Source organism: Halichoerus grypus, chromosome 10 (assembly GCF_964656455.1).
Source record: "Halichoerus grypus chromosome 10, mHalGry1.hap1.1, whole genome shotgun sequence".
Taxonomy (NCBI): Eukaryota; Metazoa; Chordata; class Mammalia; order Carnivora; family Phocidae; genus Halichoerus; species Halichoerus grypus.
The window spans coordinates 108,564,358-108,589,953 of NC_135721.1; the positions used below are offsets into that span (position 1 = coordinate 108,564,358).

The 25,596-nt window shown below is 41.7% G+C and overlaps 1 protein-coding gene across 3 annotated transcripts in view; it reads left to right on the forward strand.

Moving 5' to 3' along the window:
• The window catches only part of SLC23A2 (solute carrier family 23 member 2), a 134,475-nt gene that overhangs the window by 11,084 nt on the left and 97,795 nt on the right, over window positions 1-25,596 (forward strand). The window contains exon 2 of one of the 3 annotated variants that reach the window (XM_036093283.2): window positions 15,978-16,104. The exons of 1 other annotated variant lie outside the window; for it this stretch is intronic. The gene's annotated coding sequence lies outside the window, so the exon portion shown is untranslated. The remainder of the gene's footprint in view (window positions 1-15,977; window positions 16,105-25,596) is intronic. One more of the 3 variants, XM_036093284.2, reaches the window with a different exon arrangement.

The window sequence follows — 25,596 nt, forward strand, 5'->3', positions numbered from 1 at the left end:
TTCATGAGATAATATCTATTTGCACTAGGAGCAATGCATTTTATATTCTAGCTTATTCTAGCCCGTTCCATTCTTTTTATTTTTTAGTTAAAATAATTGCTGGCCCCAGCTCCGTGAATTGATTTCTCTATTCATGTTCATGGGGTGTTAATGTATTGTTTGAAAAACATGTTCTGGTCAGTGGTCCTTAACCTTGACAGCAAATTGGAATCATCTGGAAAACTTTAAAAAACTACAGCTGCCTGGTGTCATCCCAGAGACTAAGGTGCACTTGATCAGGAGTACAGCCTAACTGTTGGGATTAAGAAAGAAAAAAAATTTCCCAGGTGATTCCATTGTGCGGTCAGGGTTGAGAACCATTGCTCTAAGTGAGGTCAGGCGCAGATATTTACCCCTTTTAGAGCCTGTGCATAGTTGACCGAACGTGCAGTGGGATGAAGTGTGCATCCTGCTAGCTGTGGGGCTGCAGGTGTGAGGCATGTGGTCACTTTGGTGAGAAATGTGCTAGAGAGGTCTGTGTACTTTTTCTTCATTTTTTTTTTTTTTTTAAAGATTTTGTCAGAGCGAGAGAGTGCGCAGGCAGGGGGGAGAAGCGGCAGGCAGGGGGGAGAAGCAGGCTCCCTGCTGAGCAGGGAGCCCGATGCGGGGCTCGATCCCAGGACCCTGGGATCATGGCCTGAGCTGAAGGCAGACGCTTAACCAACTGAGCCACCCAGGCGCCCCCCTTTTTCTTCATTTAATCTGACCACTGACGTTGTTTTCCTGAGAAATAAAAGGATTTTGCTTTTTACTTTCTCCTGGGTGTGTGTAGTTGTCTGTGGTCTGTATAGGGAGCAAGGATAGAGCACTCCCTGGGGAGTGTCATTTCTCTTTTGCTTTTCTGCGATAGGAAATGGGCTGATTTGAGAAGAATATGCAGGAAATGCACAGCTATTTTAGGGATTGTTGTATAAAGAGCACTGAAATTATTGGTTAGAATTACTATAGAAGTATATGAAGCTATTGGTCAGAATTGATCAGAATTAAGGTCGGAATTACTGGGAAAATGCCTGAAAGTGAGCCTGGTGTCCTGTCTTAGCATATTAAAGAATATTAAGACTGGTGGAAACACATAAAATAGCTTATTTTACTCATTGAATATTTTTTCTTTATTTGAAAGTAAAATTTTTTGTTTGTGTACATGTACATATGAACACATGTATATTTGTATTTTGAAATAGAGATACAGGGGCTATTTAAACCAGTTTTCTTTTTTCTTTTTTTTTTTAATTTAGCAGTGTACCTTAGGCAAATGACTAAATCATTAAATAGCCCTTTAAAACATGGCTTTTAACAGCTCATTTGTGCTGAATGCATCATGTTTTATTTGACAAATCCTTCCATTGTTGGGCATTTAGCTTATGAGCCATTTTTTGCTGTGGTGAACATAATACAATAGTGAACAGCCTTGTATGGAAATCTGTGTGCATTTTTCAGATTATTTCTTTAGACTACTTTTTTGGAAGGGACATCGTTTACATTTTTAAGGCTTTGTTACATAACGTATATGCAGGATACTTACTACATCCAGGTTAATGGTACTGGGAATTATTGCTATGTTAAACTTTCCTGACCCTCCCCCCCTTTTTTTAACCAATTTGGGCAAAGAATAGAATCATTATGTTTATTCTGCTTTTCTTTGGTAACTAGTGAGTTTGAACACTTCTGAGTTTTTTTGGGCCATTTATATTTTGTTTGGCTTATTTATTTCCTTTACCAATTTTTCTAGTTTTCTGTTCCATCTTTCTCCTGGTGATTTATAGCAGTTCTTTTTATAGCAAGGGTATTAGCACTTCAGTAAATGTTACAAATATGTTTCCCAATTTGTCGTGTAATTTTATGATGTATCCAGGAAGTTTTATTTGTAGATCATTTTTAGGGCTTTAGTTTTCAAAAAAAAAAAACCACCTCATTTTTCAGACTCTAAAGTTTCAAACGAAACGTTTTTCTTAAAGATGAATAAGAATCTGTCGGAATGTGATTTTGCTTAAAAGGTTTTTTAGATTTCAAATCTGCTTGTCTTTTAAAGTATGATGGGAATAATCAGCTGAATTTTAAGAAGTTAAATATGAACTTGAAGATTTTTCACCATCCTGGTCCCAATGAATGGGAACTTTAAGTGGGATCACCCGGAAGTTGGGTGCTGTTACTCTAAAGAGCCAGAAAGTGGGGCTAGATTGTCAGTGACAAGCTTTCCACTCCAGTTTTAAATTTTGACACTTTTGATGTTCAGTACTTTCCCCTTTGGGCATGTATGATGTCTGTTTTGGGTCGATGGAGTTCTTGTGCTTTCATTCCTTTTGCGCCGGTACTATTAAAAAATTGAGACTTTTGCATCATGCTTCAATAATAGCCTCAAGTAACTTTTTCTAATTATATCCTTTAGGCTTTTTCCAAAATATGGACTTCATCTGTATTCCAGGTCTCTGGAAACGCTTGTCCTAACTAGTTTTCAGTCCTTGTGAGTCTTGTTAACTCCTGAGGTCGTGGGCGGGATGTTAATAACACGGGTAGCACAGGACTTGGAGTAGGCACTAGGTGCTCTCTGTGCCTATCCAGGCATTATTATTTTCCTCTCCACAGTTTCTAGTGGGAATCTGTTGGAATCTGTTCTCTTGCTGCTTCTAACCGGGTGTGAGTCTCTGCTTCCCCCTCTGTGCCCTTCACTGCCCTTAGCGGGTGGGTCTGTGGGATTTCTAATTTACCCTTTGTGTTCATTCTCCCACCCAACCATTATGGAGCACCATCTTGGGCAGGATACTGAGGTACATCTGGGGAGAAGTAGCCTGTCTGAGACCCTCACATGACCATCTCCAGGTCTTCCCTGGTTCTGAGTTCAAAATTCTGACCCTGAGTTACTTTAATCTGATTACAGGTATTACCTAATTGTGATCATTCTCTGGCACTTTGGAAAAGTTGTAGGGAGTTCTGGGGTTAGCAGGTCCCAGGGGGGGATCTTGTCCTCCCTCTTCACACACACCCCTGGTTCTACTCCAAAATTACTCCTGTCTTCCACAGTAATGAGGCCCCGGAAATGGGTACAGGAAGGGGGGGAATGATAGCAAGGGAGCGCCCTTGAGCTGTCAAGTCTGGGTGTGTCAAGGAGCACCCCGCACCAATAGGCAGAGAATGGGGCTGTTCAGAGAGAGATTGGGGCATTAGAGCATAAAGGCACGTCCGTCCAGTCTGACAGGGAAGCTTTTGGGGTTAGCTTTTCAGCTTAGTTGAACTCAGCTGTACATGTTCACGTGCTAAGGCACAGTTTATTAAGGAAAAATGGAACCGTTTGTGTTAGCTGAGCTTGACTTATTACCACTGATAATTGTCATTGGGCTGTGTTTTTAATTTGGTCATTTTGCCAGGAATATAAATCAGACATTACTCCTTAGATCTTTTGGGTAATTAGGAAGATTGGCAAGCCTCCATTTTTCTTGAATTAAGTCATTATTATCCTATTTGTAATATGGGATTAAATGTGTTAAGTGAAGGAAAGGCATTTTTAATTTTTTTGAAAGACAGTTGCAACTTAAGCATGTGGGCAAAATTAGTTTTAGTGGCTTGTTTTGCATATATATTTATGAATTTTAAGCTTTTTTTTTTAATCACAAATACAATAAATGTTCATTAGTAATGTAAAAGAGAAAAGCATAAAGAAATAGGACCCCACATGCAATCTGACACCCAGGGAGGATCACTGTTAATATTTTAAAGTATCTAGACTGTTTTATATAAAAACAAATATAGTTTTTATATAAAAATGGGGGTGTTCTGCCTCATCCCTCCCTCCCCCCACTTAGTAATAGAGCATGACTGTTTTCCTGAATGGCTTTGTAGTGTTTTATCATAAAGCATTTTACTGTCATAATTTAGTTAGCCAGCCCTTAAATATTGGACGTTGACTTGTTTTACAACTAAAGTGAATATAATTATACTCATCTAGTTATTTTCCTAGAGCAATGATTTTATTGGATATGCATTTTTATTTTTTTAAAAGATTTATTTATTTGAGAGGGGGCAGAGGGGACAGGATGGGCTGTCACACAAGCAGGGGGAGGGGCAGAGGGAAAGGGAGAGAATCTCAAGCAGACTCCCTGCTGAGTGGGGAGCCTGATGCAAGGCTCAATCCCCAGGACCCTGAGATCATGACTTGAGCTGAAACCAAGAGCCGGCTGCTTGACCAGCTAAGCCACCCAGGTGCCCCTGGATATGCATTTTTAAAGGGATGGATGTTAAACATTTAAAAATTATTTTGACCAAAAACATCTTGCTGAAAATGAAGGTGAATATTTCTCTGATCTTGGAATGAGGAGGGGCTTCCTAAGCACAAAAGTATTAGAAGCAATTGCAAAAAGATACTAGATTTGACTTTCGAGAGATGAAAAAGCTATCCTTTATTTCAAGTGATATAAACAGAGAGGAAAAAGCAGTCATTTACTTTTTCTGGGGAAAATATTTGCAACATGACAAAGGGTTAAAGTCCTTAATTTGTAAGGAGCTCTTACAAGTGAATAAGAAAAAAAAATCAAACATACTGAAAAAAATGGACAAAAGGCACTTTAACAGTTCATAAGAGAACTATAGACACATGGATCAAAGAAATCAAGATTGAAACCAGATGTCGTTCTTTGCATGTCAAATTTGCAAAAGTTTAAAAAAAAAAAAAAAAATCTAGGACTGGCAAGTGAAGTTAACATACAGTTTTCTTCTCTTTTGCTTTCTTTGTTAGCTTGTCAGTTTTCCCAGAAGGAATTGGGAAGGTTTCCCATTTCCTATTTCGTTACCAGGAAGGTTAGGATGTAACTGTAAATTTGTCTTAAGCCTGGCATCTTTTTTTGAGCACAGTTCTTTGCTTTTGTGATTTTCTCTATTTGTGTACTATTATTTGTTCAGGGTTTTAAAAAATTGTTTTAAGGAAATTGCCCATTTCACCTAGATTTTTGGGTTACATACATGTGCTTCTTTTAAATCAGTTAAAAAATACAAACTCAATGTAAAAGCATGAAGAGTACATAGTATCTTGTGTTTGCCCTTGTTTTCAGAAGATATCCTTTGTCCTGTTCAGCAAGTATTTTGTTTCATGAAAGAGGTTTTGTATTTGTTTTTTGAATTAGGAGTAGGTATTTTGTCAGCCTTTTTGGCATGTACTGAATTGACAAAATGATTTGGTTGCTCAGTTTCTGGTTGGTGAATGGTACTGGCCCCAGGGCTGTATCTTTCCTGCTTCTGAAGTTTTTTTTTTTTTTTAAGATTTTATTTATTCACATGACAGAGAGAGACACAGCAAGAGAGGGAACAGAAGCAGGGGGAGTGGGAGAGGGAGAAGCAGGCTTCCCGCTGAGCAGGGAGCCCGATGTGGGACTCGATCCCAGGACCCCGGGATCATGACCTGAGCTGAAGGCAGACGCTTAACGACTGAGCCACCCAGGCGCCCTGCTTCTGAAGTATTAACATCCTTTTTTAAGGAAATGGTAAAATATAAAGATAACAGTTCTATATATATGTCTGTTACCCCCCACCCCCCGCCAATTTTTTTGTGTGTTTTTTCCTCTGTGAAATCAAAACCTGGAAACCGTAGCACTTAGGACCTTTGCATACCCCAATTAAGAAACTAGAGAAGAGCTGTGAATATTTTCTTGTGTGTTCAGAGTGGCCTTTCCGGGGGAAAGTCAGGTGGGGCGTCATTGAGCTCCAAGCGACGTTTCCTCTGAATTGCTCACAGGGGCCTGGGCTTTGATCTCAGCCTTGTAACCTTGTGTGCAAAGGGCAGGTCTGCACATTTCCAGAGTGTGGTGGCATACAAAGGGGAGGGGTGCAGGCTCCCGCTAGGACAGAAGTTCAAGGATGCGCACTGATAACTAACTCAGTCTTGCTTTTGTTGACTGGCTCCTCCTGTTAATTTCTCTCTCAAAAATACATTTGTATTTTTCCAGTATTAGAACTTCTGACCCGATTCTGTGTTTTGGTCTCTGATAGTCTAGTGGAGTAGACAGCCAGTCCTTCCAAACCCTGGTTTTACTAATCAGCTTAAAAAATACTTTCCAAAAACAAATCTTCGTGGGGTCATAGTACTGGCACTTGCCCCTTTACAGTTTTTCTCTGATTAGTAGCTAAAGTGACATTTTGTTAATTTGCAGTTTTGCCCTCATGGAAGTTTTTTTTTTTTTTTAATTAATATTTTTTAGCCTTTTAAAGGATTTACGAAAGAAGCATACACATGTTGGAAAATAATTCTAACTTGTCAGAATTGGATAAAGCAAATTTTGAAAGTTACATGAGCCTCTTTTACCCCCTACACTTAAAGGCGGTTTGATCTTTATCCTTTCCGGCCCTTTCTTCTGTCTACAAATATGTTCTATATAATTACACTTTTAATAAAAATGGGATTATACTACACATATTGTGCAACTTGCACTTCTCAAAGGACAACATATATCATTTCAGTTCAACTGAAAATAAGCTGTTCTTCTAAAGTGTTTCTTTGGTTACTTTTTTCCCCTGGTATTTTCATTATTCCTCTTCTTGACTAATCTTCATTGATGGATGTTGCCTTGGTGCTTTTGTTCTCACTCTGTACATTTTTAATAAACATAGCTTAGAATAGATTTATGGTTATGAAGATTTTATTTTTGGAAATAAATTACCTTTTTATTCCGCCTTGAATGCAAAATGTTTTAGCAAGAGAGAAACAGTTTCTCCATTCATACGCTCATCAATTAAAACGAGTAATAATTTTTTTGTCTCAAACAGCAAAAGACCAATGTTTAGTTTCCGAAATTAAAAAACTAGGATCACTGGAGACTTCTTCAAGGCTGGACTGGTACATGTCTGATGGCATTTGTGTGCTTTTTTACCTCAAAGCCATCAGTGATTGTGATGCTACTCGCAACAAACAGTAGAAAGAGTTGCAGCATTTAAGAAAAAAAAAAAAAAAGGTTTGCAACATAACCGTTTTCTAACAAGACACTTCTTGGTATCTGGCTAAACTCATCAGCTGTGTTTTTCTTTACGATGGTGGGCCAGGCTCTTACTGGTGCCTGGTGTTCCAGAGACAGCCTCCCAGGTCAGGCTCTGGGTTCTTTTTTATTGTGAAACAGGTGTAAGAGTATATAAAACAATAAAATGAACATCTGTGTACCTATTGATAATCCATCTTAATAAATAGAATATGAGCCAGCTTTTTTTATAAGCACCCTCCCAATACATTTGTAAGATGTTTTAAAATAAGGTGATTTTTAAGTAATCAAATCTTCTCTTCTGTTTCCCCCACAAATACAGCACCGCCAGTTTATTGTAGTGGTGGCATTGAAAGCAGTGTAGAATCATAAAGCTCAGTTGTCACAGGCCGTGATGGGCTCTGACCCCTATTCTGTCACATCTTGTAGGAGCTCCAGGACCTTGACCAGGCCTCAGCCCTCTTGGGTTTTCTTACTTGTGAAGTGTGGACCCAGTAGTTTCCGAGGGTTGTTGTGAAAATGAAATTGCACAGGTATGGTACATTAACCTGAAAAAAAGTTAATTTTACCAGCAAAAATGGGTTTATTTGGGTTTATTAACTGAGAGCTGCAATTTTGGACATGCAAGCTATGTCCAACAAACAAAGGAGAAAAAGGTTGTTTTATGGAGAATGAGGAAGTCGGAAGGGGTTATTTTGAACAAAAGTCCTTTGGAGAAAAGCAGTTCAGGGTGAGGAGGGTTTATCTTTGGCTGAGTTGCAGGGGTGGTTAATTTCTTATATGAGATACTATGTACTTTTTCCCCCTTTTGGGGCCTGTTATTGATGATTCTTTCCTGTTGAGATTCTTCTGTTGGGGTTGTAATTGACAATTTTTCCTACAGTTGGCATTCAGTGGTACTGACTCCCCCTTCTAGCCTCCTGACTCCACTTTAGTGAGGTTTCCCTTTATAAATTTTCACATTTCCCCCCTTTTGATCAAGCTCTTTCTCCAAAAGCATTGCTGATCAGCAGATTCTTCTAATTCAGTGGCCTTTTGTCCCTCAGTGCTCAGAAAGACCTTTCCTGGGCGTAATGTCCCACATTGGAGGGAAAATTCTATAGATTGGAAACCTACTGAGGTCACATTTAAGTAACAAGGAGGGGGAGCAGGGAGAACTCTCAGGCATCTCCCACCTCTAGTGCATATGTATCAAGATTATAAGCATTGGAGATTGTCTATTGGGTACGTCAATTTTTTATTTTTTTTAAGATTTTATTTATTTGACAGAGAGGGAGAGCACAAGCAAGGGGAGTGGCAGGCAGAGAGAGAGGGAGAAGCGGGCAGCAGGGAGCCTGACGTGGGGCTCGATCCCAGGACCCTGGGACACAACCTGAGTCAAAGGCAGACGCTTAACTGACTGAGCTGAGCCACCCAGGCACCCCTGGGTACGACATTTTTACAGAAGTTTGATAGGCAGCAAGTACAGAATCAGAAGTATCATGACAGTTTTGAATTGTGTGATGGTTCTAAACCAGGATCCTAGATCTGAAAGTAGCCATCTAGGGGGCACCTGGCTGGCTCACTGGGTGGAGCGTTCACCCCTTGATCTTGGGGTTATGAGTTTGAGCCCCATGTTGGGTGTGGAGATTACTTTAAAAAAAAAAAAAAATCTTTGTAAGTAACTAACTAAAAATATCCATTGGCACTGATTCCAGTTTAGGGGAGAAAAGTTCCCCCTACAGGAGTCAAACCCAGAGTCCTGTATGCCTACTAGAAGTTGCCCCTTGGAGCCAGTCAAGAAAATAGAATAATGAATACAACAGGAGCACTCTGAGAATTGACGGGGTTCATTCGGGAAGATATAGTGCAGGTATAAATATGAAGCAATAGCTGGTGGGCTTTTTGCAAAACAGCAGAACTTCAAAGACCCTTTAAAACAGTATTATCTCAAGAGAACTGTTCTAACGAAATGTAGTAATACAGTAAAGTCGACAATTCAGGAACCATGAGTTTTGGATAAGAATCCACACTCCGTTAATAGTCCAGATGAAGAAGAGAGACTCTGTGAATCCTGAACCTTCTAACAGGCCAAGTATGGACATCTTGGGGAAGCTGTCTCATCAGATGCGGTCTGCTTCAGTTCCGGGATATCTTTACTTTCGGGTCATTAGACGGTGTGTAGGTCCAGGCGGGGTTTGCTTTCTTTAGACAGGTCCTGTGAATGCAGGAGTCTGTTCCCTGGAGTTTGGCAGCACAAGGGTTGGTTAGCAGTACCTGAGAGGGGCCTTTCCAGCGAGGTTGAAGAGAGTCTTTCCAGAGGTGTCTTTTATCGTAGATGAAATCTTCAGTTGCAGGGTGTGATTCTTAAGTTCTCATCTCTCAAGAGTGCATGGTGAAAAGATTGCTCTACCAAAGCCTGGTTATTTTCAATAGGAGCAGCTAGGCTTTTACAATATTCAAGTATATCTTTATGAACCGTGGGTCAAAGAAGGCAGGAGCCAAGTGCGTTGGACATTCTCAGATTATTTCAAAGGGTAAATGTCTGAGTTCCAAAGGGGTGGAGCTGAGTTAAGAAGTATCAAGGCAATGCTTTTAGGCCAAGATAATACGGGAGATCTCTGCAAATTTTTCCAGTTGAATCTTAATAGTGCCCTTAGTACATTGGACTAACCTGAGGATTGAGGATGGAAGTGTTGTAAAACTGGCTGGGCAGCATAGACTTGCTGAAGCACCTGCTTGGTAAAATGGGTTCCTTGATTACTATGACTTTAAAGAGGGTTTCTCCACATTGGGATATTTTTTTTTTTTTTTTTCCTAATAGAATTTTAGCTACAGAAGCAGCAGTGGTCTGTCTACAAGAGAGAACGTTGGCCCAGGGAGATAACCTACAAACCATGACTAAAGCATATTTAAATCCATGAGATGGGGGTAGCTGTATGAAATCCATTTGCCAAACCGCGAATGGCCCCTTAGGTAATTTCAGGTGAGCAGTGTGAGCGTGTTTTTTTGCATTGTGTTTTGGACACGTGGGGCAAGCGAGGTAGGCACTTTTTGCAGCTTTATTTCTATTTCCCCACCATATCGGTTTCATGAATTGGGCCAGATTATTTGGTCCAAACTACAGTTTTTGTTTTTGTTTTTGTTTTAATCCAACCAACAATGATTAGATTCCCAGTATTGTTTTTCCTTTTCTGGGGGCCAGTTATCAGGTGTCTCTGGTCAGTTTTTCAAAATCCTCATTTAGAACATCCCTTTGGACTATGACAGAGGTTTGGCTCTTGATTTCTTTGAGAGGAGTGTTTTGGGGGAAGTATCAGTTAGGTGGTTTCCTTTGGCCTCTGGAGAGTCGAGTCTGGAATGCCCAGGAACCTTAATAAAAGAGCAGCTTGAAAAAGTATGGCATTTAATGAATCTTGACCCTAGGAGCCATTTTTAATTTTATCCCCTTTGGAGGTAAGGGCACCACATCGTTGCCATAACATTCCAGAGTTCTGAGCTACCGAAAGACATACCAGCTACGGGTGTAAATGTTTGTGGTTTTACCTTTGGCCAAGGTACAAGCTTGACCAAAGGTGTGTAACTCAGCCTGTTGGGCTCAACTAGCTAAAGGTATAGAAGTGCTGCCTCAGTCACTTCCAAAGGAGCCGCACTAGCATTCCCAGCACGGTATTTGTCATTTTCATCCTTTAAATAAGCACCATCAGTAAAACATGAAAAATCTGCCTTGGTTAGAGGAGTTTCCTAGGAATTGTCACGGGGAGTCAAGAGGTGATCTGTCAGTCTTAAGCAGTTGTGAGTGGTCTCCTCCGTGAAGGAGGAGAGAAGAATAGCGGCTTAATTAAGGTTATTGCAGTGAGAAGGAGTTCTGTGAGGAGCAGTTGGGGGGGGATCTCCTAGGAGGGGAGGCAGCTGACTGAGGTGTTGAGTGTGGTGAGAATTTGGGGGGGCTTCTGCTGCATGCATCACAAGCTTGGTTAGAGGGAGTCCTGTGACTCTTTCTTCACTGGCCTTAACCAGAAGGGCAGTGACAGGAATGGCTCAGAGGTGGGGGCAGAAGGGACATCCCTGGCCACAGGCTCGAGTGGTTGGCTCTCCTACCCAATGGGTCAGTGATGGTCCCCCATATTTTGGGGCAAGTACTCCAGGCATTTTCCTCCTTCTCACAAACAACGAGGAAAAGGGAAGTTGATAATTAGGATGTCCGAGGGTAGGAGGCTTTATTAGGCTTTTCTTTAAAGTCTCCAAAGCTAAGTCTTCTCGATCTTTCTGAATGACAGGGTCAGGTTTGTCATTTTTAAGTGAAGCATACAATGGTTGAGCTGTAAGAGAGAAGTTTGGAATCTCAGTTTTGACAGTAGACAGCCAGTCCAAGAAAACTTTGTAATTGGCACCTAGTTTTAGGTTTTGGGAAGTTCAGGATGCCATGAAACCCACCTGGATCTAAATGTAGTTCTTGTTCTGAGATCAGGTGCCCTAAGATGAACCTGAGTTTGTGCAAGCTGCAATTTTTCTTTGAAGACTTTATGTCCTTTTAAGGCCAAAAGTTTTAGCAGGTGAATGCTGTCTCCTGTGAAGAGGTTTGAGAAAGGGAGAAGAGAAGCAGAACATATACATATTGTAACCAACAAGAGCCTGCAGAAAACTTTATATCCTCCATATCAGCTTTTAAGGTTTATAAAGAATTAAGGACTGCCTGTGTAACCTGGGGCATTACTGTCCAGGTTTATTACTGTTCTTCCCAAGTGAAAGCAAGAAGATACGGACTATCCTTATGAACTGGAATACTAAAAGTGCACTATATAGAACAATTATAGTGAAGAAGGATTTGCTTTCGGGGTGCCTGGGTGGCTCAGTCGTTAAGCGTCTGCCTTCGGCTCAGGTCATGATCCCAGGGTCCTGGGATTGAGCCCTGCATCCTCCGCGGGAAGCCTGCTTCTCCCTCTCCCACTCCCCCTGCTTGTGTTCCCTCTCTCGCTGTGTCTCTCTTTCTGTCAAATAAATAAATAAAATCTTTAAAAAAAAAAAAAAAAGGATTTGCTTTCAGTGGGAACAGATGTCAGTGTATGGGGGTTAGGAACAACAGGGCGCCCAGGGATAATGTTACTTATTGCTCCGAGGTCCTGGACTAACCTCCATCCTTGGCCACTGGGTCTTCTCACAGGTAAAATAGGAGCTCCCAGGAACTAGTGCAGGGCATGATAAGGCCCTGAGTCCCGTGGTCTCCTGTTATGGGCTTGATGCCTTAAAGGGCTTCTTTATTTATAGCGTATTCGTTCTGGGGAGAGGTGGTGAGGGATCGGTTTGAATCTTGATGGGAGGCGCGCTGTGAATTCTGCCAATATCAGTTGAGGAATCTGCCCATAAAGAGGGTGGTAGCTGACCCGATGGCGACAAATGAGCAGTGTCCCCATACTCCCCCATCGTGCCACCAGAGATGGAGCAAATAGAAGATGTTGAAGGGTCATTTAATCCACCTGGTTGGCGATTTTGATTCTAGAATGAGTTCCTTCTTTTGGGAGAAATTCTGGCACGATACTTTTCTAAGAAATCTTGGCCCAGCCAATGAATGGGGTGGAGAAACTAAGGAGAAAAGGGTGGGAATCTCTCAAAGGGCCTAAACAAAAGGGAGTAGGGGCAGAGACAGGAACCTGTTGAGGTTCATGAGAGGCCCCCCACTCTTGGAGCTGGTTTCGTGCTCTCATGCCTGCTGGGCCTGCTTTCCAGGGGTGGTGCTGAGCGCCGGGAATGTAGCTCTGGGGTCAGTAAGACAAAGAGATTCATTCTCAGTCTGGACAGTGGTTTCTCCGAGCCATTTAAGAGGGGGGACTGGGAAGAGTCCCTGTCAGTCGTTGGAGCCCCGGCACTGGGAATTAGGAGGACCCTGGAAAGGCTGGCTAGAGGGCTGAAGGCTTCTGGAATGCTTAAGTTTGTAACAGTCTTTTTTCCAGTGCCCAGGCCCTTTGCACCAATAGCAGAAACCGGGGGGTTTGGGTCTGTTTAGGGGCCTTCATTTGCCAGAGTTGAAAATTGAGAATTTTAGTTCTTTCTTTCAGGTGACCCTGCTGGGTGTGAGTGAGCTGGTTTGCCAAGCTAGCTAACTCTGGAGTGGACTGGGTTTCCCATTCCATGCTGGTCCTTCCAACTAAAAGATCCTGGTTCCGCCTGTTAGTAAATGTAGAGTTAAAGGCTACCCAGGTGGATTCAGCCTCTTACGGAAGCCCAGAATCTTTAAAGACAGTTTGGAGTTGGTTATAGGAGTTATGACCAAGTTCATCAGGATTTTGTGTGCAAGCCTGAATTTTGTTCCAATCAGCAGGCTTAGGAAAAGCTACTGTAACTGCCTGGTGGAGATTTCCAGTGAGCGTTCTAGAATCTTGCCAAAGTTTTAGGGGTTTGTTTCTCTAAATCTTTTAGGATGTTCTCATGGGGCTAGTTTCATCCAGCATTTGGCCTGGTCCTCACCAACAAGCACATGGCCAGACTGATACAAATCTTAGAAACCGGGGTGGTAAGTTGGAATAGCCCTGTTAAATTCTTCAGCAAACGTGGATCCTGAGTCACTTCAGGAAACTCTTCAGCTCTGGCTCACAGTCTGGCCTTGGTCCAGGGAACATAAGAGATTTGGGGTTTATTTGGATCCTCAGAAGACGTAACTTTAAAGGGGCAGTCTTCAGGAAAGGGGGGAGTGGGGAGAGTTTCAGAGGAAAAGGGAAGTTCAGGACTGAACACAAGACAGCTGCTGCATGTCCTGAGACATAGAAGACGGGAAGGAAAAAGGCCTCAGAAGCCCTTTTCTCCCTTTGTTTGTTTGCCTCTGTTAGTCTAGAAATTGTATTTTGCAGACAGGCAATTTTAGATTCCTGATAATGTTTGAAAAGCTTCAAAATCCCAAAGTAGGCATCCCATTCAGTTTTGACAAATTTTAGAGCCATGGCTGTCCAATTAATTTTTGAGAAGAGTAAGTCTGGGGATATGGCACGTTCCCTGTAATGGCCATTGGAGTTCTAAGTTACTTTGTGCATGAAGAGGGACCACAGTTTTTAAACATAAACCTGGCTAGGGTCCCAGAAGTCAGAGCACCCTCAAAACATTTTGATGACTGGGATCTCATTTCTTAGAGTTTTGTTTGCTTTTTTTCTAGAGCAAGAAAGAAAAATTCCTAAGCAGTATGAACAGTCTGGTTCTAAAAGGAATCCCAGCAAAGGCCAGCTCTGATCCAGTAGACACAGCCTTGTTCCCAGGAAGCTGGGTGAAAGGCTAGCATGGTTTCAATAGGAGTAGCCTGGTTTATAATAGGAGTTGGACCAAAGGCCAAATGAGCATTCTTATAAAGGGCAAAGGCTTAGAACAGATCCCAAAAACACAGAGCCCAAAATCCAGGAGAAAAATTACCTTCAAATTCTAGGGTTGGTGAGAAAGCAGTGAGCTCAGGTAGCTCTGTGGGTATGGGTACCTATTTGCTCACCAGCCTTGGAGTTCTTGGCAGTCTTCTGAATCCCACTTCTAATCACCAAATAATGTTAACCTTAAAAATAAGTTTTTTTACCAGCAAAAATGAGTTTATTTGGGGGCATTAAGCCATGGCCAAACCATAGGCAAGTCCAACAGAGAGGAAGGTGATTTTATGGAGAAGGCAGAAGTTGGAAGGGGTGGCTTTGAGGCAGAGCCTATTGGAGGAAGACACTAGTTCAGGGTGATGGTGGCTTGTCATTGGCTGAGTTGGCAAGGGGAGCAGATTTCTTGTAGGAGCTGCAATGTACATCTTTCCCTTTTGGGGCCTATCACTGATGATTGTTTCCTATTGAGATTCTCCTGTTGGGATCTATAATTGACAATTCTTCCCGTAATTGACTGAGTGGACTTGCTCCCCCTCCGGCTCCCCCTTATAGCCTCCCCTACTTTCTTCCCCACTCCACATTAGTGACGTTTCCCTTTATTAATTTTAACAGGTAATGGGTCTCCTGGGTGGCTCAGTCAGTTGAGCATCTGACTCTTGGTTTCGGCTCAGGTCATGGCTCAGGGTTGTGGGATCGAGCCTTACGTGGGGCTCTGTGCTCAGTGGAATCTTCTTGTCCCTCTCCCTCCCCGTCTGCTCCTCTCCTGCTCTTTGACCTTGCTCTCTCTCAAATAAATAAATAAAATCTTAAAAATTTTTTAAGAGGTACTTAGTACAGTGCCTGGCACGTAGTGAGCACTAGAGAAGTATGCAAAAAGATTTTTTTGGGGGGCGCCTGGGTGGCTCAGTCGTTAAGCGTCTGCCTTTGGCTCAAGTCATGATCCCAGGGTCCTGGGATCAAGCCCCGCATCGGGCTCTCTGCTCAGCGGGGAGCCTGCTTCTCCCTCTCCCACTCCGCCTGCTTGTGTTCCCTCTCTGTCTCTCTCTGTCAAATAAATAAATAAAATCTTTTAAAAAAAAAAAGTTTTTTTTTTTTGTAAATTGAGGTCTTATGCTAGGGAATATGGAGTTTAAAAGATTATCAAGGAAGAAACCCCAATTAAGTACAAAATTGCTTTTCCCAGGTATTCTAAAATACCATCTTCCAAAATATTTAGTGCAGATTAAGAGCCGATTTTGAAGGGAATGAGGGTGCCATGTGTGATTCTGCCCAGGGGCTAGCTGGGGCCTCCTAGATGCTCCTCAAGAATGAAGGCGTCAGGGGCGCCTGGGTGGCTCAGTTGTTAAGCGTCTGCCTTCGGCTCAGGTCATGATCCCAGGGTCCTGGGATCGAGCCCCACACTGGGCTCCCTGCTCAGCGGGAAGCCTGCTTCTCCCTCTTCCACTCCCCGTGCTTGTGTTCCCTCTCTTGCTGTGTCTCTCTCTGCCAAATAAATAAATAAATAAATAAATAAATAAATAAATAAGTAAGAAAGAAAGAAGGCGTCATAGAGCAAGTTCTAGGATTGGGCACAGCTGAGTGAGAAGTAGGCTCCTCTGTTCATGTGGAGTGCCTCCTGGTAGGTTCATTATTACTCCATTTTTATTTACCATCTGTTTTTCTCTAGCTAGGTCTTGACTCTGCTAACCGGGATCCCCCTGTGGTTTCGAGCTTGGACCTCAGCAGCACGAGGAAATGTAGCTCAGCGGCTTGTAACGGAAAGCATATGGACAGGTCCACGGCACGGCATTTAGGTGCGTCTGAAACCCATCTTTTTCATTCTGCATTTCACGGTGCAGTTGTGCTGACAGCCCTTTAGTGTTAGAATTCATTTGTGCTTGACCTTGTCCTTTGCACATGTCACCAACAGTCTAAATGCAATCCTGGGAATAATTAATTGTTCCATTAATGCTAATGATAAGGTAATGGACTGCTTTAGGCCAAATTCCTTGTAAGCAGATTAAAGTAGAAAAGAGGCAAAGTCTTGCCATTTACAGGTAATAATAAGTAGGAAGTAAATATTTTCATTTTCCTTGATATGCTTTTGACTTTTTTTTTTTTCCAGTAAAAATTTGAGTACTTATTGCCAGTTGAGGTTCCTTGTCTGGTGTCCCAGGTCTGAACCCGGGGGGTAAAGATTGAAGACCTCTTCTCTCTTTTTCAAGCATTCCGCATTATTACTGATATTATTACATTGCATTCCCGGCCCCCCACCCTCTCTCATCCCAAAGCTTGATGGGCATTTTGGTTATTTAAAATTTTTTGCTATTACAAACAATACTGTGATGATTTTTTTGGTATGTATTTTAGGGAGAATACTCATAAGTAAGTTTCTAGCAGTACAATTGTTGGGTATAGTGCTTAAGATTTTTTAGTTTTTTAAATTTTGACAAATTGTCCTATAGGGAAGCTGCAAGAATTTACACTCCTATTAATAAACATTCTCTCAAACAGGTTGTCTTGTCAAAACTAACTTATTCAGTATGGTAGGTATAGAATGTTATGTCAGTGGTACTTTTACTTTTATTTTACTTTTAATTTACAAACAATAAAAGTCACAATTATAAGAGCTTTCGCAAATGCTGAAAGGGGATCATTTAAAAAAATTTTTCATTTTCTAATAGAAAGTCTATACTTCTTAAAAAAAAACAAAAACAAAAAAACCCACGGAAATTCCAAGAGTTTAAGAGGAAGATCCTTGATCCTACCACCTCATGATACCACTGTGAACATTTGTGGATTTCTTTGACTTTTTTTCTGTGTGCAGTTTTTTTTTTTTTCTTAAGCAGGTATCAAATTATATGTAATCCATTCTTTTTTTTTTTTAAGATTATTTATTTATTTATTTGACAGAGAGAGACAGCGAGAGAGGGAACACAAGCAAGGGGAGTGGGAGAAGGAGAAGCAGGCTTCCCGCCAGGCAGGGAGCCCGATGTGGGGCTCGATCCCAGGACCCTGGGATCATGACCTGAGCCGAAGGCAGATGCTTAATGACTGAGCCACCCAGGCGTCCCTATGTAATCCATTCTTAAAAGTAATATTTATTAACCACAAGGGAGGTGAGGGGAAGACTGTTCTGTCTGGGGATACCTGCGAACTACATGGTCTCTCAGCTCTCAGAGTTTCAGTTACTGTCTTTATATTTCAATTCGCACCTCTCTTTCTCTACTCTGTTCGTGCACGGAGCTTCTCTCTCAGATCTCTGGTCTTCGGTGGGCGCTTGTCAGGTGTACTGTCACCCCCAGATCAAATTCAGCATGTCCAGACTTTGTTCATTACTTGCCTTGTCAAGCCCGTTTCCTTATTTAAAGGAGATACTCTTGTTCTTTTTTTAGAGGTCCTCTTTGACACCAAATCTTTGATTTTTTTTTTTGTTGTTGTTGTTCTCTTTCAAATCACTCCCTCTGTTCCTTTTTCTCACTGTCCCTTCCACCATCCCAGTTGCCAAGATCCTTACACTTGGATTAACACAGTAGCTTCTTGACCTTCCATCTTGAGATTTTTCAGTGGTGGACTGTTTTTGTTCTCCTTACCTGGCCAGAAACTCATGTTTCATAAAACTGTGTTGAGTTTACGTTGGACTCCTTTGACCCTGCAAGGGGTTTTCGTCCTCCACCTCCCATTGTATGCTGTGGCTAAGCTGTTTTCATGGCCTAGAGACTTGCCATATTTCTGCCTACCTTGGTCTCCATGGTGGTCTACCACTCAGAACTTTCTGTTCTCCAAGCCTGACCCCCCAAGTCCCACCTCCCCAAATTCATTTCTGACCATTTCGGGCCCTTTTGAGATCCTTTCTCCGAGTGCTCATGCCCAGTTTGATAATTATCATGTCTCTATAATTCACTCCTTGTCCCAGTCCACTGAAATGGCAGATGGCTTCACATGTAATCCATTTCCATCAATGCTGCTGAGACTTGTGGCAGTTTAGGAAACTAGCCAAATGGTTGGTTTATCTCCCCCTCCCCCCCACCCCAGTATAGATCCTAAATAGGAAGTTTACAGAGCTGAGAAAAGAGAAGGCTTGCCAGTTAGTATGTTATCAGGAGCATACAGGTGATAGTTCCCTGTCTGGGTATTCCTAGCGGAGAACACCAGCTCTGCCCAGTGCCAGGAGCCTGCTGACCATGTGCCCAGGTCTGATTGCAGGCACATTTTACAAGTTGATCCGTAGATATGGAGGGACTCGGATAGAAACTGGATTAGACTTTGAGCTGCGAGGAACTGTGTTTTATTGGTGGCTGATTTCCGAGAGGCTGTGTCTGGTAGTTCTGGTGTCTTTGGTTTACAGACTGTGCGCTTGACGTCACTGTCCCACTTTCTCATAACTAAACATGTTATATAAAATGCTCATTGTTGATAGTTCGATCAATAGCAACAAGAGAATTAAATATTTACTGGAAAAAATGGGTACTTTCAAAAACCTATGTAAACACTGATGAGGATCAGGGAGCTTGCATAAGAAGGTAAGTTAGGAAGCTGGTTACTATGGAACAGTTACTATGAAGGGACTCCAAGCACATTAGGTGAACGCTGGCCTTTTCAGTGGGATGTGTTATAAAATCAGTGTGTTAGTGTTGGATTAAGACCAGCTGTTGATAAATTGCCTAAGTCCTTGGCTGACTTTCTATTTGGTATGGAAAAGTCTCATCAATAAATTTGTCCCGCTCCTTCTAATGATAATTTTTTTTTTTTTAACAAAAATATAGGTATTATTTTGTTTTAGCTTTGTCGTACAAAACCAGATCTTGCAATTCAGTAGTTACAAAGCCCCTCTGGATTTGAGACCCTTGGATGGACCCTGTTCGTTTTATTTAGGTTTCTTGTGCTGGTCCTGAGCTTCCAGTGCAAGAGCCCCTGGCCCCCTGAGGACCTTTCGGCTTGTGCTTGTTGTTAGCATCGGATTTCTGCTTTGGCCTTTCTCACATCTGGCTGCTCCCGCCTTCCAGGGCTGTGAGTGTGAGAAATTAGGTTATGGCACCTGCTCCCTCCATCAGAGTGCAGGCTGCCGAGCTGACGGCGTAACACAGTAATGCAGGGTTTGTTCTGATGGCTGGATTAGGATAAATGGCCGTGCCTGTGTTGTGTATGTGTGTTATGTAAAAATCTTAAGTATTAGAACATATTCTTTTGCTGCAGTCTGATCATGATTACCGTGGTTGTGTACTCTGCATAACTTTTCTCTTTTCCTGGTATCTGCTTTCTTTAGACCAGTGCTGTTCCGCACAATTATAATGGGAGTCACAGATGTGATTTTCTAGTAGCTAGATTAAGTTAAAACAAAAAGAAGCAGGTACAACTAATTTTAGTAATATATTTTATAAAATATATTATATATATATAATATATAATCTAATATATAAAAAGATTATCATTTAACATAATCAGTATAATATTATTGATGAGATATTTTGCTTTTTTCCCCCACAGTAAGTCTTTGGAGTTTTGTGTGTATTTTATACTTACCAGCACATTTCCGGCTGACCACATTTCAAGTGCTCAGTAGTCACGTGGGGCTGGTGGCTCTTATGTTGGGTGGCACAGCTTAAGGCCCACATTGTTGTTCTGTACCACTAAGTAATATGTTTTCAACTTGTAAGCTTTTGGATTTTGGGGTATTTCATAATGTAAGCCACTTCTGTTCATGGGCTGCATAATAGCATGTACTCATCACCAAATGATACTTCTTTCAGCTTCCCTTTCATTTTTTTTTTTTTTCCTGTCAAATTGAGAGGTTTCCCATTGCCTGGAAAATGTTTCTGAACCAGTTCAATAAGTAAATCGATAGGCAGTATTTCTAGATGTTATTTCATTTATTCTCTGGCTTGAGAAGAAAAAAAAAAATTTAATGTACTTTAAATTTATATATATTTTTGTATATATAAATTTTTTAAACTAGTTTTCTATTTTACCCAAGAATCATAAATGTTTTGTAGCTTATAATTTTAAATATATTAGGTTATAATTTTAATGAATTAATATTTATGTTTATATATAGTTTATATATTTTATATATATATAAATATTTTAGATTATAGATTATAATACATTGAAGTTTAGGGTCCATTGAATAACTTTTTAATTTTAATTCCAGTATAGTTAAAAATGTTATATTAATTTCAGGTGTACAATATACTGATTCAAGAACTCTGTACATTTCTCAATGCTCCCCTTCTTTAGGGTCCAGTGAATATTTCTCATTTCTTTTAAATAAAGAATTTGATGACCTAGAATAATGTGAAGAAGTACACTACTGTTTTTAGATAAAAACGGCCTTTAGGGGCACCTGGGTGGCTCAGTTGGTTAAGCATCTGCCTTAACCATCAAGCCCCACATTGGGCTCTCTGCTTTTCCCTCTGCCTCAGCCTCCCCCCCGCCCCACTTCTGCTCTTTTTCTCTTGCTCACTCTCTTTCTCTCAAATAAATAAATAAAATCTTAAAAAAACAACCAAAAACACAACAGCCTTTAGAAGTAGTTAGAATACAGGGCTCTGAGGAAATACAGGAAAATCAGGAGTCCCTGAGTACAGTAAGTTTGCAGAACATTGAGAGTGCCTTTCTTCTGACCACACCTTTCGTTTCTTGAGTTACTCAGCTTCTGTCAGCAAATCCTTGGAAATGAGAAACTAAGCATCTCGTTACAGGGATTTGAGTGCTGTACTTTCTCCTCCTAGTTTGTCTTGCCTGTGTATTTAGGCAATGACTTAAGGTTTAAAAATAGGGGCACCTGGCTGGCTCAATCTGTAGATCATGAGATTCTTGATCTTGGGGTTGTGAGTTCGAGTCCCACATTGGATGTGGAGGTTACTTAAAAAAACAAAATCTTTAAAATGATACACTGTAGAAAAGTAAGAGCCAAAAGTCATAATCCTGTCATCTGGATGTAATCACAAAATTGCAAAACACTTCGGCATCGTCCCTCCATTTTCCGTGTGTGTATGTACACACTGTAATGGGGATATCATGTGTGTTTTGTAACCTGCCTTTTCCTCCACTCAGGGATACATGCAGCACATTTCCTTCCTTGTCAGTGAGTTACCAGTTCTGTTACCAGTTTTAAAATCCCCACAATATTCTAAGAATGTATCCACAAATTTTTTTTTTTTTGGAGAGAGACCACGTGAGAGCAGGGAGAGGGGCGTGGGGGGGGAACAGGGAGAGAGAGAATTTTTTTAAAGATTTTATTTAAGAGAGAGAGAGCGTGCGCACGAGAGCACGAGTGGAGAGGAATGGCAGAGGGAGAAACAGACTCCCCGCTGAGCAGGGAGCCCAGTGATGTGCTCAATCCCAGGACCCTGGGATCATGACCTGAGCTGAAGGCAGACGTTTAACTGGCTGAGCCGCCCAGGCGCCCCTGGGAGAGAGAGAAAGGATCCTAAGCAGACTCCATGCCCAGTGTGGAGCCTGACAAGGGGCTCGATCTCACAACCCTGAGATCATGACCTGAGCAGAAATCAAGAGTCAGACGCTTAACAGACTGAGCCACCCAGATGCCCCAGAATGTATCCACAATTTAACCAACCAGTTTAGGCACTAATATTTTCCCCTCCAGGTTTGGATTATTTTATGCATTATTTTAGTGAACGTTCTCATAGTGAAAAATTGAGCCTATTTTAATTATTTTGTTAAATTTCCTAAGAGTAGAATTGTTGGGTCAAAGGCTATGTGTATTTTTAGAGCTTTTGATGTTGTTAAATGGCCATCTAGAAATGTTAAGCCAATTATTACTCCCACTAGCAGTTTATCCAAGTGCCTGCCTACTGAAGGAACATTAAACAATTATTCAGTAATCTTAAGATTTGTTGAATGAGTTATAAGCAATGCATTTTAATTTTATTTGTGCTCTTCCAGATTTTTCACATTTTTTATAAGAAAGCTTATACATGACTATACTCTTATCAACAATACAGCGAGGATCACATTAAATTAGAAAATAAAAAGGGAATTTTGACAGTATGAGGAATTCTTACAGCCATGCAGACTACTTTTCAGCATGAGTGGCTAAGGTGTTCTGAGGCCAGTTCACCAGAGAACTGCCTTCCTGACCTGGTGGCTCTCTGGACAAATTTTTAGGTATACCTTCTATTCTCTGAAATCCTATTTCTTTGTTAGCCAAAACTTAGGAACCACGTAGATTTAGAAAAATGTGGATTCCTCATCGTGTGAACTCAAGAAGAGTGTATGTTTGAACAACGAGGGATTCTTGGTATGAATTGTGGTTGTTGCTTTGGAGGGAACAGCAAAGGGAAGTGTGTGATTTGATTTGGATTTTGAAGGGTCTGGGAAGGATTTTCTGAGGAATTGGTAATTTAAAACAGAGATCTGAAATGTGAATAGGGAATTCTCCATATGTTACATCCTTCCAGGTGGAGAGGACAGCCTCCAGCCTTCATTCAGCAATGCCTGCCATTTTGAAGGCCACACCAGTCTGTGACTCGACCCTCCCCTTACCTTTTTGCCTTCATCTAGCAACTTCTTGACTATTCCTAATGTTCCTCAAGAACGTTGGCTCCTGTTTTGCTTCTTTTCTTTCCACTGTGTCTTCTAACATTGTTTTTGAGTTGTTGGTTCTGCAGGCCTCTGAACCTCACCCTCCCTTCACGGGATCTTTTCTGGGAGTTTTACTTCCAGTTACTTCAGCTCTCCTGAGCCTTGCCCTCTCCCATATGACACTTGTGGAATCTCTGCACACATCCTGTCCTTCCCCAGTCTCATTCGTTCTCTACTGGTTCTTGTTCTCTTCAGGCATTTTGGTATTCTCTGGCTTCCTCTTCCCTCCCTCGCCCTTTGTACCCGCTTGTGGGTACCACAGGGAGTCATGTGACTGACCTCTTACATTTTGATTTCCTCACTGAACTGTCTGGGTGACTTACCAGCCTTCTTCAGTGGCACAGTCTTGTTTTTTAATTTTTCCGTGTTTTTTGTCCCGTTACACTGGCTGGAGAGAAACCAGGTATCAAAGTGACTTTCTCCATCACCCATTTACAAGTTCTGGGCTCCACCAGACCTTTGACTTTTTTTTTCTTCCCCTTATTAAGTGAGTCCTTTCACTCCTCTTTCCTCCAGTGCCCTCCGCCTCTCCTCTCCACCATGACTTCCACGTCTTAGTTCATTAAGAAAACAAGTCGTCAGATAGATGCTCCCTCAACTTCCTGCCCTCCTCCCTCATCGAGCATTGAGAAACAGTGGCTATCTGCATACATCTCTGCCCACTCTCTTCCACAGAGGGTATGAGGCAACCCTGCAGATGGTCTGTGTGGAACTGTTTTCACACATCCTCGAAGTTTTCCTGCCAGGGCCACGGGAGAACCGCTTCCTGCTCCCTGTGGCATCGTTAGGACTTCTTCCTTTTTTTTTTTTCTTTTTAAAGATTTTATTTATTTATTTGACAGAGACACAGCGAGAGAGGGAACAGAAGCAGAGGGAGTGGGAGAGGGAGAAGCAGGCTTCCCACGGAGCACAGAGCCCGATGCGGGGCTCGATCCCAGGACCCTGGGATCATGACCTGAGCCGAAGGCAGACGCTTAACAACTGAGCCACCCAGGCGCCCCTATTTTCACTTTTGTATTACATGTTTATATACCCGTAAACACACATTCAGTATTGACTGCATGATTTAAAACCTTAAGTAAGAGATCTCTTGCGGTCTGTGTTCTGTAGCCTGCTTGCTCATTCAGGAATGTTCTCAAGGCATGTTGACCGAAGTGGCTAGATCGAGTTCATTCATTTTAAGTGCTCTCTTTTAATTCTGTTTAAGCATCAGAACTTATATATTCTGTTGATGTGTTGGTTGTGTTCTGTTAAAAACAGGGTCAAGATGCTGAGAAGTGGCATTGCTGGGTCACAGTGCACACACATCTACAACCTACTACATGCCACCAAATTGTTTTGCCAAGTGTTTGAACCAATTTACATCTCTGGCAACAGGGTGGGAAAATTACTGTTTATCCACAGTCCTGCCAACAGTTGGCATTATTAATCTCTTTCATACTGGCTTTATCTGATGGGTGTGGAATGACCTCTCATTAACAGGGATACGCCACAGTTGGTTTACCCATTCACTAGCTAAAGGTGAATGATTGCAGGTTTTGGCTGATGTAAATAAAGCCACCATACACATTTATGTGCAGGTGTTTGATTGAACATAAGTTTTCATTCCTCTGGGTAGATAGCTAGAAGTACTGTTGCTGGGTCATAGGGTAAGTTTATCTTTTAACTTTATAAGAAATGGCCAAAATGTTTTTCCAAAGTGTTTGTGTCATTTTACATACTGACCAGGAGTGTATGATAGTTCCCGTTGCTCTGTGTTCTTATCAGCACTTGGTGTGTCATCTTAGCAGTTTTAATTTTTGTTTTAGCCATTCTAATAAGTATGTCATATATTTTTTAACACAAAGAATTAAATTCTAAAAACTGGATATTTTATGGGGCGCCTGGGTGGCTCAGTTGTTCAGCGTCTGCCTTCGCCTCAGGTCATGATCCCAGGGTTCTGGGATCGAGCCCCGCATTGGGCTCCCTGCTCGGCGGGAAGCCTGCTTCTCCCTCTCCACTCCCCCTGCTTGTGTTCCCTCTCTCACTGTGTCTCTCTCTGTCAAATAAATAAATAAAATCTTTAAAAACAAAACAAAAAACCCCGGTATTTTAAAAGGACTTGAAGTAATAGATTTTTGCTCTCCGTGGTCTTGAATTATTTTTTTTCTCCTTTAATTCAGAAGCGGAGCATTGTGTTAGAATAACCAAATAGTGATAAAAGGTGGTATAGTGCAGTGCAACATTTGCAGGCTGCTGCTAGAAAATCTGGTAAAGGTGTTTTTCTTGTTGCTGTCAGCAAAGCTCTTTAAGTTATGGAATCTTTGATTTACTGATTGGACTTTTTCTTTTTTTTTTTTGGTTTTATTTCTGGAAAATATGTATTAAAACTTTACAGTGAAGAGTATGCAGTCCCCATTTTAATGACCTCATCCACTTACTTGTGATTTTCCCCGCCTCCGGGCCTTGAATAAGATTTAATTTGAGAGTGCTTGTTCCATTTCGAAAAACAGAAGGTGCCGAAGCCGCAGATGTAGGCCAGCAGCCTCACTTACAGAGCAAGACGTTTGAGGCCCCCGAGTTAATGACTCCAGCACTTGTACCACCGTGCGTGTGTACCGGGCTTCTGGGCTCCCCGTGAAGGGCTCCTTCCCCTGATCCTGGTGTTTGCTGCGTGGTGCTGACCAGGCTGGGCTGTAAGGGAGATCTTGGGTTTGGGG